A 17945-nucleotide genomic window follows, 5' to 3' on the forward strand; every position below is an offset into this window, starting at 1 on the left:
TCCCGCTTCCCGCGCTCTCAGAACTCTCGCCCCTATTCTCCCAGGGCTCCCGCCGCCTTGTTCCCCTCCACAGACTGCACGCATTGCCTTTCATGGTTGAATTAATATTTTTTTCAGTAAGCAAAAAAGCGCCTTGTTTTCGAGTTTTCGACTCACGGTGACAATTAAAATGATTTGATTTTTTTTTCTGAGACCAACAGGCTTTCTTTCACAGGGTGAAATAAGGCGTTTCCGAAATTCGGAAAAATGACGGAAACACGATACATCAACTTTCCGTTATGTTTCCGCAGGGCGGATACAACGGGAAACTCGATAGAGAAAAACGATCATAATGTTTCGCGTTTCCGCAGCATTTCCGCTGACTGAAACGCGTACGGGTGTTTCATTCGTGTTTCCGCAAAACGGATTCGCTCAGAAAATCGAGATTTTTTTACAAGGGGCTTTTCCTCTTTCGGCAAAATGAAATGGCACCAGTTCAGCATACATGTTTACTACTGAATTTGCGCTCTAAACAATACCTGGACAATTGTTTTGCATCATGCAAATACATCAATTTTTCATCAAAAGAAGCCTGGACAACCTCGGAAATTCTCGGGAAAGATAAATATATATACATGGTGCATACATACGGCCTGTTTTATAAATATCTTCCGAAAACGAAGGGAACCGAATGAAGGCTACGGATGAAAAACTTCATACAGCATCATACATCTCACTTAATCACGGTATAGTTGGAAGCAAGGAAAGCGCTAAATATTAGGACAACCGATAAGTTTTATTAGTACTTACAGGATTACACCAGCCATGTTTGGAACTCAGCCCTAAACGCCAAAACCTCTTAGGATCCGAAAACCTCTTTGTGGACCTACGAAAATTTAGCTTACCAAACGAGTTGATAAGGGAAAACGCTCTAAAGGTCAACGACGCAGCATCACAGTTTCTTAAGAAACTTAAGCCTTAATTCCTTTCTTAATCAGGGGTTTACTTATTCTAAAAAAGTGATCTTGAACATGTTTCAAGACCAGAAACACCCAAAATACGTCCAAGACTCGCAAAATTAAATTCGATTCAGAAATAACCTCACTGAGTTTAAAAATTTTGCTATCAAGCTTGTAAGTGAGAAAAAGCCTTTGAAGCAAGTCCACGTGACGGCTAGGGGTATATGATATGATAAAATTACTCCCATCTTCCTAGTCAATGACCCTCAAATGTAAAGGGTCGCGTATACCGCTCGCGCAACGTTATTTTAAATCACGCGTTAAAACATCAACCCTACTTATGAAGGCTTAAGAATTAACCGAAACATTAGCCAAAACGTCCTAAAAAACCACCCACACGTATATATTACAAGTCAGTTACAAGCATTAACATTTTCAACAAGGTATAATATAGTTATACTTTATAGTGTCTCCTTGATCTTTGTTTTAAAAACCTTTGACATCGGAGACCCAGGGGCGAGTCAAAACCGGACGAAGGAATCACTAGCATTATGAGGACTGGCAAAGGTCCGGCGTCCCGTCCTGGCTGGCTTCCCCAGGGGTTACCGAGAATGAAATCATTTGTAATACTTGCAGCCTTCTACAAGCCTCGGAAATACCTATCCAAGTTTCAATTGAAATGCAAAGATACAGACGGAGTAATCCTGGGCCGCAAAAAGATATATCGGAGTCAAATAAAGAGGACACACGATTATACTGTCAATGTTCTGATGCTTCCTATTTATGGCAATGAATCGCGAAATGAAAATGATACAATCCTCTCGAAACGCTATCTGAAGAACACCAATATTGCTTCGCTTAAACTGTAACTTCCACATTCACTCTTCGACATGAAGATCAGTTTATCGACCTTTGAAACCTTCTCCCATTTTGTCCTTACCGCGCATGATTGCCTCGTTTTTGAACCGAGGTCAATTATAATTGCGCTTTTTGAATCTTGCTATTTCGCTCTTTGGTCGTTCTCTTGAAGTCCTTCGGTTTCGGCAAAAGATAAAATGGTTTCACGGGAAGGTTGCCCAAGTACTAGCAATGCTCAAGTACAGCAAAAAAGTGACCCCAAGTCCCATGGAAGCCGTTTTGAAAGAGCTGGCTGAACTGAGGTCCGTTAACCAAAAGCTTAACGATCGTTTGGACGCAATGTGCAAATCAAAAGCGAAGAAGAGTCTCTTCAGTTCCAAACAGCGCTCGTCGACGTCGGTTGATCCAAGTTGTTCCGTAAGTACTGAATTGTAGTTTGCTGCAATCTTATTGTTTTCAGTCTCGGTCAAATTAAGTGAACTCCAAAGAGCACTTCGTTCAAAACTTGTTACTGCATGCGTTGTAATCAATATATGAGTTTTACCAAGAACGTTTATTGTTACATTATGATTACAGTACTGTACCGAGAAAAATCTTACCGAGTAAGAGTTACAGCGATTGTGAAATTAATGTATTTTCATAAGAATTGTGAACGAAGATACCACCTTAGTGCTTTAGCGGCAAAGTTTATATGTTGAGGTTTAGAGTTACGTGTGTTCCTTTAAGGACGGTGCCTACTAATTTAAGATATTTTTTCCCCGGTGTGTGATTATGCAGGAAATATAGATCTTAACAAGTGTTATTGAAATCCAAAAAGAAAATTGGGGGTAACCACGCATTTTTCAAAGATAATTGATGAATAATATTTGTAAAAAGCTTTAAAATACAAAGCAATGTATGGCATTCTTTCTCAAATTGAAGCTTAATTATCTCTCAAAAATGCATGGCTGCCCCCAATTTTCATTTTGGATGTCCAGGACAATTACTAAGATCTACTTTCTCCGGATAGTTTTAAACCGCGCAAAAATATCCCTGTATTAGTAAGCATCACGGATAGGAAATCCGAGTATCTCTAGATGCGCAGAACGTATGCGCAATAACAATAGTAGGCGCCGTCCTTAAGCCAGTTTGTAGCATTTCTGCGAACAAGTACTTGTATGACTCTTTTTATTCTCCTTCGCGTTTCGTGCGACAGAGGCTCACTTCATCACGGATTTTTTATTCCCTGGCAAGGAAATAGCTCCATACTGAATATTAAGTTCATGCGAAAGGATGTGTAATGAAAATGTTGTTCAATGCAGGAGTAGCCTGCGAGCAAGCTCTCTTGGGGGGTGAGCCACCCACCCCGCAAGAGAGCTTGCTCCCAGGCTAATGCAGGAGATGCCACTTAGGAGAAACTAGATTTGCAAAATTTCCTGGGTGGCATTCTCCCATTCCTCCCTCGAGGCTCGTGCCTTTGAAGCTAAAAAACACTCCCTATTTTCCTTCTAAAGTGGTTAGAATCTATGGGACTTGTGCACCTCTCATTCATTTAAAGGTATGGTGGACATTGTCCTGTGTCACTTAAAATGACTGACATCTCGAGAAAGCCAACCATGGTGATTTTCTTTTTGCGTTTATATAAAAGGACGCTGTCAGAAAGACCTACAGAGAATTGAGGAAACAGAGGGAGGATTTTGCAGGCTTTCTGACAAGTGCCAGGTTGGTAAATAGATGCTCCCTTGTCTATGCTATACAAAATCACAAATACAGTAATCTTTCAGAAATAAACCGTGGTGGGAACCAATGTTCACCATCTTGCAGAAGCCGATGCAAACATGAATACTCATTTGTACCAATTTCTACCTCAACTATGTCACATACAGCTGTCCTGGACTATTGTTAGTGGAATTCTCTGCTGTCCAAAAATTAATGTTCACTAAAATTTAACCAAGTTCAGAACCTAGGTCTCTTTCTTTTTTGGTTTTTCTTTCCCTTTTTTTTTTGCCTGACCACTTCTGGATGATAATAATTATTCTTGTATGAGGAGTCAACTGTATTGGAAATTACTGTAATTAAATATACCTCTCTCTCTCGCTGTGGTATAATTTTTTATGTAGTCCCAAATTTCTTTGGGTGGGCTGTGCTAAAGCTGCATAATATATCTCCCAGACAACAAAATAACACTTTCATCAATGCTGTACAATTTTCAATATCCCATGAATTTGTTCATTAGGGTCATGCAAATTGTACAAATATAGAGAGTTTCAAAGAGAGTTGTGACTTAACAATTGGCTTTCATTGACAAAAGTTAGGCTGCCCATCTCTGAGTGGGGTGTGCCAAAGCTGTTTATCCATCTTTGAGTGGACAAAATGGCACTTTTGTCAATGATGTCAAAATTTTATTTTAAAAGTATGATTTCACTGAGGTTAGGTTATGCCAATTATATTGTCAACTAAGTTTCCAAGAGAGGTTTGACTTAACAATAACTGGCTTTCATTGACAAAAGTCAGGCTGCCCATCTTGGAGTGGGCTGTGCCAAAGCTGTTTATCCATCTTTGAGTGGACAAAATGGCACTTTTATCAATGATGTCCAAATTTCATTTTGAACATTATGATTTTCTTGTGGTTAGGTTATAAAAAATGCAAATTATAATGCTCACTGAGTTTCAAAAAGAGTTGTGACTTAACAATAATTGGCTTTCATTGACAAAAGTCGGGCCGCCCATCTCTGAGTGGGCTGTGTGAAAGCTTTTTATCCATCTTTGAGTGGACAAAATGGCACTTTTGTCAATGATGTCAAAATTTTATTTTAAAAGTATGATTTCATTGAGGTTAGGTTATGCCAATTATATTGCTCACTGAGTTTCAAAGAGAGTTGTGACTTAACAATAATTGGCTTTCATTGACAAAAGTCAGGCTGCCCATCTCTGAGTGGGCTGTGCCAAAGCTGTTTATCCATCTTTGAGTGGACAAAATGGCACTTTTGTCAATGATGTCAAAATTTTATGTTAAAAGTAGGATTTCACTGAGGTTAGGTTATGCCAATTATATTGTCAACTGAGTTTCCAAGAGAGGTTTGACTTAACAATAACTGGCTTTCATTGACAAAAGTCAGGCTGCCCATCTTGGAGTGGGCTGGGCCAAAGCTGTTTATCCATCTTTGAGTGGACAAAATGGCACTTTTATCAATGATGTCCAAATTTCATTTTGAACATTATGATTTTGTTGTGGTTAGGTTATAAAAAATGCAAATTACTGTATATTGCTCACTGAGTTTCAAAAAGAGTTGTGACTTGACAATAATTGGCTTTCATTGACAAAAGCCAGGCGGCCCATCTCTGAGTGGGCGGTGCCAAAGCTTTTTATCCATCTTTGAGTGGACAAAATGGCACTTTTGTCAATGATGTCAAAATTTTATATTTAAAGTATGATTTCATTGAGGTTAGGTTATGCCAATTATATTGTCAACTGAGTCTCCAAGAGAGGTTTGACTTAAGAATAATTGGCTTTCATTGACAAAAGTCAGGCTGCCCATCTTGGAGTGGGCTGTGCCAAAGCTGTTTATCCATCTTTGAGTGGACAAAATGGCACTTTTATCAATGATGTCCAAATTTCATTTTGAACATTATGATTTTGTTGTGGTTAGGTTATAAAAAATGCAAATTACATTGCTCACTGAGTTTCAAAAAGAGTTGTGACTTAACAATAATTGGCTTTCATTGACAAAAGTCGGGCTGCTCATCTCTGAGTGGGCTGTGTGAAAGCTTTTTATCCATCTTTGAGTGGACAAAATGGCACTTTTATCAATGATGTCCAAATTTCATTTTGAACATTATGATTTTGTTGTGGTTAGGTTATAAAAAATGCAAATTATATTGCTCAGTGAGTTTCAAAAAGAGTTGTGACTTAACAATAATTGGCTTTCATTGACAAAAGCCAGGCCGCCCATCTCTGAGTGGGCTGTGCCAAAGCTTTTTATCCATCTTTGAGTGGACAAAATGGCACTTTTGTCAATGATGTCAAAATTTTATATTAAAAGTATGATTTCATTGAGGTTAGGTTATGCCAATTACAATGTATATTGTCAACTGAGTCTCCAGGAGAGGTTTGACTTAAGAATAATTGGCTTTCATTGACAAAAGTCAGGCTGCCCATCTCTGAGTGGGCTGTGCGAAAGCTTTTTATCCATCTTTGAGTGGACAAAATGGCACTTTTGTCAATGATGTCAAAATTTTATTTTAAAAGTATGATTTCAATGAGGTTAGGTTATGCCAATTATATTGCTCACTGAGTTTCAAAGAGAGTTGTGACTTAACAATAATTGGCTTTCATTGACAAAAGTCAGGCTGCCCATCTCTGAGTGGGCTGTGCCAAAGCTGTTTATCCATCTTTGAGTGGACAAAATGGCACTTTTGTCAATGATGTCAAAATTTTATTTTAAAAGTATGATTTCACTGAGGTTAGGTTATGCCAATTATATTGTCAACTGAGTTTCCAAGAGAGGTTTGACTTAACAATAACTGGCTTTCATTGACAAAAGTCAAGCTGCCCATCTTGGAGTGGGCTGGGCCACAGCTGTTTATCCATCTTTGAGTGGACAAAATGGCACTTTTATCAATGATGTCCAAATTTCATTTTGAACATTATGATTTTGTTGTGGTTAGGTTATAAAAAATGCAAATTACTGTATATTGCTCACTGAGTTTCAAAAAGAGTTGTGACTTAAAAATAATTGGCTTTCATTGACAAAAGCCAGGCGGCCCATCTCTGAGTGGGCGGTGCCAAAGCTTTTTATCCATCTTTGAGTGGACAAAATGGCACTTTTGTCAATGATGTCAAAATTTTATATTTAAAGTATGATTTCATTGAGGTTAGGTTATGCCAATTATATTGTCAACTGAGTCTCCAAGAGAGGTTTGACTTAAGAATAATTGGCTTTCATTGACAAAAGTCAGGCTGCCCATCTTGGAGTGGGCTGTGCGAAAGCTGTTTATCCATCTTTGAGTGGACAAAATGGCACTTTTATCAATGATGTCCAAATTTCATTTTCAACATTATGATTTTGTTGTGGTTAGGTTATAAAAAATGCAAATTACATTGCTCACTGAGTTTCAAAAAGAGTTGTGACTTAACAATAATTGGCTTTCATTGACAAAAGTCGGGCCGCTCATCTCTGAGTGGGCTGTGTGAAAGCTGTTTATCCATCTTTGAGTGGACAAAATGGCACTTTTATCAATGATGTTTAAATTTCATTTTGAACATTATGATTTTGTTGTGGTTAGGTTATAAAAAATGCAAATTATATTGCTCAGTGAGTTTCAAAAAGAGTTGTGACTTAACAATAATTGGCTTTCATTGACAAAAGCCAGGCCGCCCATCTCTGAGTGGGCTGTGCCAAAGCTTTTTATCCATCTTTGAGTGGACAAAATGGCACTTTTGTCAATGATGTCAAAATTTTATATTAAAAGTATGATTTCATTGAGGTTAGGTTATGCCAATTACAATGTATATTGTCAACTGAGTCTCCAAGAGAGGTTTGACTTAAGAATAATTGGCTTTCATTGACAAAAGTCAGGCTGCCCATCTCTGAGTGGGCTGTGCGAAAGCTTTTTATCCATCTTTGAGTGGACAAAATGGCACTTTTGTCAATGATGTCAAAATTTTATTTTAAAAGTATGATTTCAATGAGGTTAGGTTATGCCAATTATATTGCTCACTGAGTTTCAAAGAGAGTTGTGACTTAACAATAATTGGCTTTCATTGACAAAAGTCAGGCTGCCCATCTCTGAGTGGGCTGTGCCAAAGCTGTTTATCCATCTTTGAGTGGACAAAATGGCACTTTTGTCAATGATGTCAAAATTTTATTTTAAAAGTATGATTTCACTGAGGTTAGGTTATGCCAATTATATTGTCAACTGAGTTTCCAAGAGAGGTTTGACTTAACAAGAACTGGCTTTCATTGACAAAAGTCAGGCTGCCCATCTTGGAGTGGGCTGGGCCAAAGCTGTTTATCCATCTTTGAGTGGACAAAATGGCACTTTTATCAATGATGTCCAAATTTCATTTTGAACATTATGATTTTGTTGTGGTTAGGTTATAAAAAATGCAAATTACTGTATATTGCTCACTGAGTTTCAAAAAGAGTTTTGACTTAACAATAATTGGCTTTCATTGACAAAAGCCAGGCGGCCCATCTCTGAGTGGGCGGTGCCAAAGCTTTTTATCCATCTTTGAGTGGACAAAATGGCACTTTTGTCAATGATGTCAAAATTTTATATTTAAAGTATGATTTCATTGAGGTTAGGTTATGCCAATTACAATGTACATTGTCAACTGAGTCTCCAAGAGAGGTTTGACTTAAGAATAATTGGCTTTCATTGACAAAAGTCAGGCTGCCCATCTTGGAGTGGGCTGTGCCAAAGCTGTTTATCCATCTTTGAGTGGACAAAATGGCACTTTTATCAATGATGTCCAAATTTCATTTTGAACATTATGATTTTCTTGTGGTTTGGTTATAAAAAATGCAAATTATATTCCTCAGTGAGTTTCAAAAAGAGTTGTGACTTAACAATAATTGGCTTTCATTGACAAAAGCCAGGCCGCCCATCTCTGAGTGGGCTGTGCCAAAGCTTTTTATCCATCTTTGAGTGGACAAAATGGCACTTTTGGCAATGATGTCAAAATTTTATATTAAAAGTATGATTTCATTGAGGTTAGGTTATGCCAATTACAATGTATATTGTCAACTGAGTCTCCAAGAGAGGTTTGACTTAAGAATAATTGGCTTTCATTGACAAAAGTCAGGCTGCCCATCTTGGAGTGGGCTGTGCCAAAGCTGTTTATCCATCTTTGAGTGGACAAAATGGCACTTTTATCAATGATGTCCAAATTTCATTTTGAACATTATGATTTTGTTGTGGTTAGGTTATAAAAAATGCAAATTATAATGCTCACTGAGTTTCAAAAAGAGTTGTGACTTAACAATAATTGGCTTTCATTGACAAAAGTCGGGCCGCCCATCTCTGAGTGGGCTGTGTGAAAGCTTTTTATCCATCTTTGAGTGGACAAAATGGCACTTTTGTCAATGATGTCAAAATTTTATTTTAAAAGTATGATTTCATTGAGGTTAGGTTATGCCAATTATATTGCTCACTGAGTTTCAAAGAGAGTTGTGACTTAACAATAATTAGCTTTCATTGACAAAAGTCAGGCTGCCCATCTCTGAGTGGGCTGTGCCAAAGCTGTTTATCCATCTTTGAGTGGACAAAATGGCACTTTTGTCAATGATGTCAAAATTTTATTTTAAAAGTAGGATTTCACTGAGGTTAGGTTATGCCAATTATATTGTCAACTGAGTTTCCAAGAGAGGTTTGACTTAACGATAACTGGCTTTCATTGACAAAAGTCAGGCTGCCCATCTTGGAGTGGGCTGGGCCAAAGCTGTTTATCCATCTTTGAGTGGACAAAATGGCACTTTTATCAATGATGTCCAAATTTCATTTTGAACATTATGATTTTGTTGTGGTTAGGTTATAAAAAATGCAAATTATATTGCTCACTGAGTTTCAAAGAGAGTTGTGACTTAACAATAATAATATTGGCTTTCATTGACAAAAGTCAGGCTGCCCATCTCTGAGTGGGCTGTGCCAAAGCTTTTTATCCATCTTTGAGTGGACAAAATGGCACTTTTGTCAATGATGAACAAATTGTATTATAAAAGTATGATTTCATTGAGGTAAGGTTATGCCAATTATATTGTCAACTGAGTTTCCAAGAGAGGTTTGACTTAACAATAATTGGCTTTCATTGACAAAAGTCAGGCTGCCCATCTTGGAGTGGGCTGTGCCAAAGCTTTTTATCCATCTTTGAGTGGACAAAATGGCACTTTTGTCAATGATGTCAAAATTTTATATTTAAAGTATGATTTCATTGAGGTTAGGTTATGCCAATTATATTGTCAACTGAGTCTCCAAGAGAGGTTTGACTTAAGAATAATTGGCTTTCATTGACAAAAGTCAGGCTGCCCATCTTGGAGTGGGCTGTGCCAAAGCTGTTTATCCATCTTTGAGTGGACAAAATGGCACTTTTATCAATGATGTCCAAATTTCATTTTGAACATTATGATTTTGTTGTGGTTAGGTTATAAAAAATGCAAATTACATTGCTCACTGAGTTTCAAAAAGAGTTGTGACTTAACAATAATTGGCTTTCATTGACAAAAGTCGGGCCGCTCATCTCTGAGTGGGCTGTGTGAAAGCTGTTTATCCATCTTTGAGTGGACAAAATGGCACTTTTGTCAATGATGTCAAAATTTTATTTTAAAAGTATGATTTCATTGAGGTTAGGTTATGCCAATATTATTGTCAACTGAGTTTCCAAGAGAGGTTTGACTTAACAATAATTGGCTGTCATTGACAAAAGTCAGGCTGCCCATCTCTGAGTGGGCTGTGCCAAAGCTGTTTATCCATCTTTGAGTGGACAAAATGGCACTTTTATCAATGATGTCCAAATTTCATTTTGAACATTATGATTTTGTTGTGGTTAGGTTATAAAAAATGCAAATTATATTGCTCACTGAGTTTCAAAGAGAGTTGTGACTTAACAATAATAATATTGGCTTTCATTGACAAAAGTCAGGCTGCCCATCTCTGAGTGGGCTGTGCCAAAGCTTTTTATCCATCTTTGAGTGGACAAAATGGCACTTTTGTCAATGATGTCAAAATTTTATTTTAAAAGTATGATTTCATTGAGGTAAGGTTATGCCAATTATATTGTCAACTGAGTTTCCAAGAGAGGTTTGACTTAACAATAATTGGCTTTCATTGACAAAAGTCAGGCTGCCCATCTTGGAGTGGGCTGTGCCAAAGCTTTTTATCCATCTTTGAGTGGACAAAATGGCACTTTTGTCAATGATGTCAAAATTTTATATTTAAAGTATGATTTCATTGAGGTTAGGTTATGCCAATTATATTGTCAACTGAGTCTCCAAGAGAGGTTTGACTTAAGAATAATTGGCTTTCATTGACAAAAGTCAGGCTGCCCATCTTGGAGTGGGCTGTGCCAAAGCTGTTTATCCATCTTTGAGTGGACAAAATGGCACTTTTATCAATGATGTCCAAATTTCATTTTGAACATTATGATTTTGTTGTGGTTAGGTTATAAAAAATGCAAATTACATTGCTCACTGAGTTTCAAAAAGAGTTGTGACTTAACAATAATTGGCTTTCATTGACAAAAGTCGGGCCGCTCATCTCTGAGTGGGCTGTGTGAAAGCTTTTTATCCATCTTTGAGTGGACAAAATGGCACTTTTGTCAATGATGTCAAAATTTTATTTTAAAAGTATGATTTCATTGAGGTTAGGTTATGCCAATTATATTGTCAACTGAGTTTCCAAGAGAGGTTTGACTTAACAATAATTGGCTTTCATTGACAAAAGTCAGGCTGCCCATCTCTGAGTGGGCTGTGCCAAAGCTGTTTATCCATCTTTGAGTGGACAAAATGGCACTTTTATCAATGATGTCCAAATTTCATTTTGAACATTATGATTTTGTTGTGGTTAGGTTATAAAAAATGCAAATTATATTGCTCACTGAGTTTCAAAGAGAGTTGTGACTTAACAATAATAATATTGGCTTTCATTGACAAAAGTCAGGCTGCCCATCTCTGAGTGGGCTGTGCCAAAGCTTTTTATCCATCTTTGAGTGGACAAAATGGCACTTTTGTCAATGATGTCAAAATTTTATTTTAAAAGTATGATTTCATTGAGGTAAGGTTATGCCAATTATATTGTCAACTGAGTTTCCAAGAGAGGTTTGACTTAACAATAATTGGCTTTCATTGACAAAAGTCAGGCTGCCCATCTTGGAGTGGGCTGTGCCAAAGCTTTTTATCCATCTTTGAGTGGACAAAATGGCACTTTTGTCAATGATGTCAAAATTTTATATTTAAAGTATGATTTCATTGAGGTTAGGTTATGCCAATTATATTGTCAACTGAGTCTCCAAGAGAGGTTTGACTTAAGAATAATTGGCTTTCATTGACAAAAGTCAGGCTGCCCATCTTGGAGTGGGCTGTGCCAAAGCTGTTTATCCATCTTTGAGTGGACAAAATGGCACTTTTATCAATGATGTCCAAATTTCATTTTGAACATTATGATTTTGTTGTGGTTAGGTTATAAAAAATGCAAATTACATTGCTCACTGAGTTTCAAAAAGAGTTGTGACTTAACAATAATTGGCTTTCATTGAGAAAAGTCGGGCTGCCCATCTCTGAGTGGGCTGTGTGAAAGCTTTTTATCCATCTTTGAGTGGACAAAATGGCACTTTTGTCAATGATGTCAAAATTTTATTTTAAAAGTATGATTTCATTGAGGTAAGGTTATGCCAATTATATTGTCAACTGAGTTTCCAAGAGAGGTTTGACTTAAAACAATAATTGGCTTTCATTGACAAAAGTCAGGCTGCCCATCTTGGAGTGGGCTGTGCCAAAGCTTTTTATCCATCTTTGAGTGGACAAAGTTGCTGCACTTTTGTCAATGATGTCAAAATTTTATTTTGAAAGCATGATGTTACATTGCTGAGATTATGCAATTTAAGGTTTTATCTGTTTTTTAATTTCAAAGAGAGTTGTGACTTTACAATTGGCTTTCATTGACAGAGTTAGAGTAGTGCAAGAGCTGTTAATCCCTCTTTGAGAGTTAAAATAGCAATTTGGTCAATTGTGTTAAAATATCAATTTGAAAATATGATTTCATGACCTTGGTTTAAGATAATGATTCTCTACTTCTAGCAAGCATAATTATACATCTTACAAGGCGTGTTACACTGTACATGTACTTCATATCCAAATGGTACTTCCAATGATTACACCCTCTAGCTAAGAGATGCCACCTAGGTGGAAATTACCTTACCTGCATGTTCATTTTAATTTTAATCATTTGATTTGCTTTGTCTTAAACCCTTGAGATATGACCATGAGGGAAACAAGAAGATTTTGTTCAAGTGTTTCATCTGATAGTTATCTATTGTTGGGTTTTTAGAAATTGAATTATTGACTAGAAATTGTGCAAAAAGTAGCACTCTCCACACAGGACAAGGACAGAGCAAGAGATTTGCTAAAACTAGGCAATGCTGTTGAGTTTATGTCATCAGAGGAGAGTGATGAAGATGGAGGACAAACAAGTGGACCCTCTGCAAGGGGTGTGAAACCGCTACAGTGGGAAAAGAGCAAATTACGCAATATTAAAGCAGTCTTGGATGCCACTTACAAGGCTCGTATGAGCAAGAGGCAACAAAGAACGGCAGCAAAAGTCACAAGAGTGGCTGGTCAAAATATGTCAAGCAGACCTCTGCCACAAACCTACCCTTTCTGGGCTGGGCGATTGACCCAGAGTTAAAAGTCTCCTTAGTTATTATTTATTTTCTTTTTTTCATTTCATTGTACTTTTAACTCTGCAACACACTGTATTTTTTTTCAACTCAAATATCTGCTGGCATATTGAAGCAGAGTAAGGGCAAGGTATGCAACAGTGTTTGTAATGGTTGCTATGCTGCAGCACAGTAACTTTAGCGTGGTTCAAACGTGGTTTAGCGTGGTAGCCATAGATGCAAGAAGAATAGGTTTTTCCAGTTTTACAGTTCACTGTACAGATGTCAACTCAGCAGCATTTTTTCTGCACTTTAGACCATTTCTTATTATTGAAATATTTGGTTTCAATGAATTGACGTCAAGAAGGGGACATTTGCAGGAAGGCATCATTTGACTAGAATTACCACAATTAATTCTGTTTTTCCTAACTTATTCAAGTTTCAAATCCTAATGGGGTTAAAACAACAATTATAGTGCTAATTACCACGAGGAAAGCAAGGTCAGAATGATTCTGATTCCGTGACTCGCATTCAAATATTATGATGTCATCGTGTAAATATCCCTTAAAGTTAAGGGAGCTGAGCCTTTGTTTGATTCATATGTCCAGATGAATATTAATATATGCATTGGTTGGTCAATCATCTTAGTAAAATGATGACTACAGTACTTAGTTATGGGGAAGACCATTGAAGTAGAAATGTATTTCCCATAACTGAGCATCGTGTTAACCAACCAATAGAGGTTGTAAGGCTGCTAAGTTATATCAGTTACAATCACATCAGTTTAAGGCATTATTTTATGTCCATTCTGCACTGTGCTCTCTCAAATGCGTGTAGACATGTCAGTAATCACTTTAAGTATCCTTTGGACAATCGAAACAATTGGATAAAAGAATCGTCTTGCTATTTTTAATGTAAACGATAAGCAAAGTCTAAAGCAAAAAGTAAAGAAATGATAGGACAGACAAAGGAACTCAAGCCTGGATGAAAGTTTGTTGACAAGACTTTCATCGATAAAACTTAAGTAGAGAGTGTGTATTGTAAACAAAATTCGAAAAATCTCGAGCAATATTTGAAATTAATAGGTATGAGTGATTTCTTCATTCTCGAAATTGGACAAGCCGTTAGGTGCGAAAAATAGAACATTTAAAAATGTTTGGTGTGTAGCCAGGCATGTTAAAAATATAATAAAAAGGTTGACACTGGCTAAAATATTGTGTTGGACCTAAATATTGTGTTGTTTTGCCCTATGCCAAAGGATTCTCCGAGAAAATCGCGAGGGTTATTCGAGGTTTCAACATTAAGGTCGCTCATAAACCTATTCGGACAATCTCAAATATACTTAAAAAACCAAAGGACAAAATCGAGAGGGAGGCCTCTAGAGGAATCGTATATAAGATCAAATGCAAAGATTGTGATTGTGTTTACATCGGTCAGACATCGCGCGCGCTAAAAACACGCGTCAAAGAGCACTCAAAGGCCATAGCAACATTAGATGAAAACTCTTTGTTGGCCAAACACCACATGCGCTACAATCACCAAATAGACTTGATGAACGTCGAAATTGTTGACAGATCATCGGCATGGCGACAAAGACTTATTCTGGAGGCTTGGCATTTCTTACGAGACACGAACGCTATAAACGAGCATATAGCACTTCCAAACGTTTACAATAACATAAAGAATTTGTAAAAATATTTTAGAGTGCTCTGGAGTCCTTCGTTTTTGTTGTCTATTTCATTTGTTAAAAATATTCTTTTGAAGTGCGATTTTATATTTATACGCATCGTGTACCATCGGGACGCCGTTAGATTTTTGCATTTTTCATCCCTGCTGAGGAAGGCAACAGCAGTTGCCGAAACGTCCAACACAATATTTTAGCCAGTGTCAACCTTTTTATTATATTTTGAATAGAACATTTAACTATTGTATGAAATTGCTATTTATTATATTTTGGTAATATCGATTTATATGTACAGAAAATGAAAGATAATAGAGTAAATGATACTGATCATATCAATTTTTAATTCAGATAAGATACTATTGAATCAGAATTTTTAAAGATTTCGGAAGTAAAGTCAAGAAATTCTTAATTCATTATGACTAGAATTTTTTTAAAATTTTATCAAAGTAGTTTATTACATGCTGTTGTCATCGTTGATAAAACGCCCTCTTGATAACCTGATAATAAAGCATAACCTTGAATGAACTGAGTGTGCATATGCAGTGGGTCTAATGATGTTTGCCAAGTTTTACCTTGTTTTTACGTAATGTGAGGTTTAGCTACGCGTTATTGTAGAGTTCAATACCGCGCGATCATGACAAGGAAGCCCCTTTCAAAGTTAGTAGCTTATAACTCGCTTTCTAGGCCTCTTTCCACTAAATGCTTCTCCAGGAAAAGCCAACCTTGCGATTGAAAATTAAGGTTAAGTTTCCGAACCGCAGAAATTCAGCGGATTATCGTGTGTCCCTTGTATTTACGAGTTACGGAACATGACGGTTCTTAGTAATTCCGTGGTCACGGAAACCTCGCGGATACACGAGTTTAAGGAATGCGTTTCCGCGAAGCCGCAGTCGCGGAAAAGTAACGTACACACGTGTTTCCCGCTTCGGTTATCTGAATTTCCGTTAGCGGAAATTCAAGATTCCGTAAGGAATCCGTTACAAAAACGGATACGTAAACGCTTGTTTTCACCCTGTTGTAGTCATATTTTGAATAGTTCATCAAAAAAATACGAGGCACCTCGGCCCATAGCCATCACATTCAACACTAGCTTTTTATGAGCGGTTTTTTTTTTTTTTTTGCAAGATATGAAAATGAATGGGAGGGTTATAAAATAAATAAACCCCTTTTTGGTTTGCTGGTATGTTGGCTGGGAATTTGGCAGAGAGAATGTCTTCAAAATTTCATATTTTCCCTCGAAGCTTCGCTTCTCGGCCAAATATTCATTTTTCGGACAATATCTCAGCCAGAAGAGGTTTATTTACTCAATGCCCTCATAACGTTTCGATTTCTGGAGAGACTCATGATATCACGATATCTGGCTATCATTGCAAGATAGCTATCGTTGTATTTCATGACAACATATGTCAGTAATAGTTAATGATGTTAGCAAGTCAAATGCTAACCTGCGATCAGGTGTACTTTTCTCTAGAGACGGCGGGCAAGGTAGACCGTAATTTTCGCTCCTCTAAAAAGAAAATAACGCCTGCTCGCCGGTTAGGCAAGTGCATATACAACATACAAGTTGAGGACTTCAATTTTAAATTCATGCTTACAAGACAGCAATACCCAACTATAATGATTATTTCATACAGTTTTGGGGTCGCTCCTGGTCAACCCCATTTTTTTGAGCGAGCCTTTTAATTAAAGCTTTGTTCACGAAACAATGAACCAGTGCGCAGAGGGAAGAAACCAAGATGTTTTTGAGTACACTGACAATCTCAAATGTGCCATCTGAACACAGAAAGATGTTAGGAAATGAAGGATCATGGAAATAAGTCTAAAGCATTTTTTTCGGACTGCATCATAAAATTTCGTATGATTTCATGTTTCGTCATAACGTCTTCGCAAGTTGTATTTGTAAGACTTCATTTCTACGACGAAAAACTGGTTAAAAGAAAAATCTATATCAACCATCTTATTATTTTATTAAAAGTAAGGTGAACACATCATCACAATAAAGCCGGTGTGGCCATCACATCACGTATGCGCACAACCACTTCAGCAAGTTCATTGGCAGCCATGGACAGCTTTTTGGTCCTTGTTAGGCCTCATCAGCACGGCATCACTAACTTAGTAGGCAGTTGTTTTTAGGTACCCCTTTAAATGGCAGCTCTACATAACAAATATAGCTGGGTTCAGAACAGCACATCGTTCTTGGCCAGAGCATATTCCCGCCAAAATGAACACATGGTCAATCGTCACGAGATTTTTAGTCATTCACCAGAACAGAAAATATTTCTTTGCACCGAAACTAGCTTAGGCTAGTTCTCTTGTTATAGACTTATAACCTTGCTTACAAGGAATTAAAAATTACTGATATGCCGAACGAAAAACAGCCGGCTATAACTCAAAATGGCTGCTGGGAAAAGTTTATCTCTGAGATGCAACGTAACCCACCCCCATCTAACTCGCTTACTGAAGATTTTCGTCCAAGTTTTCGTCGGCAGAGTCTTTCATTGCAAGCGACTTTGATAAAGTACGTCTTCTTGGGAATGTTAAACTTTTTCAAAAGAGAAAAAACTGCTTGCTCATACTGGGGTACGCCTTGCAAGGTTACAGAGCCATCCTGGCTTTGAAAGGAGAAGGAAGAGGTGTAATTAGCGGTGGTTTGGCAGATGCCTTGTATCTAAACCATGGTTGCACGGATACGTACTGGTAATTTTCATCCGGAGCATTAGAAACTAGGCAACAACTTTTTTCCCTGTTAGGTGCTCCCCATATGCCACAGTGCAACCTGTTTCAGTCTTACCTGAGCACGCAGAAAGAGGGCTATTATTACTGGATTGCCTATGGCAAACCCAGTCGAGGTCTGCGTTTAGTTTGTTTGTTGTTTTTTTTTTTTTTTTTTTTTCCGTGTCGGTAAAAGTCTTGCCTGTCTCTCCCCTGGTAAGGGGTGTCTTTGTGCATAGAGCCTTCTGCGCGTATTTTCTTAGGATCGAGAGGGTAGTGAAATTGCGTAGATTAATCTGGTGGACACAGTAGAATCATTAACTTAGCCTGCAATGGCGTCGAAAGTCATGTAACGCGAATGGCGTTTTAGTGGATCCTTAAACAAAATATACCCTTATGGAGC

General features: G+C 37.5%; 1 long non-coding RNA gene across 1 annotated transcript; it reads left to right on the forward strand.

The window, feature by feature from the left end:
* Nucleotides 1-1943: 1943 nt before the first annotated feature.
* On the forward strand, nucleotides 1944-15349 carry LOC137975319 (uncharacterized). Its single transcript, XR_011117563.1, has 3 exons — nucleotides 1944-2213; nucleotides 3424-3497; nucleotides 12819-15349. It is a non-coding gene; the product is annotated as an uncharacterized lncRNA (long non-coding RNA).
* Nucleotides 15350-17945: the final 2596 nt, after the last annotated feature.

The sequence above is a fragment of the Montipora foliosa genome, chromosome 1 (assembly GCF_036669935.1).
Source record: "Montipora foliosa isolate CH-2021 chromosome 1, ASM3666993v2, whole genome shotgun sequence".
NCBI lineage: Eukaryota > Metazoa > Cnidaria > Anthozoa > Scleractinia > Acroporidae > Montipora > Montipora foliosa.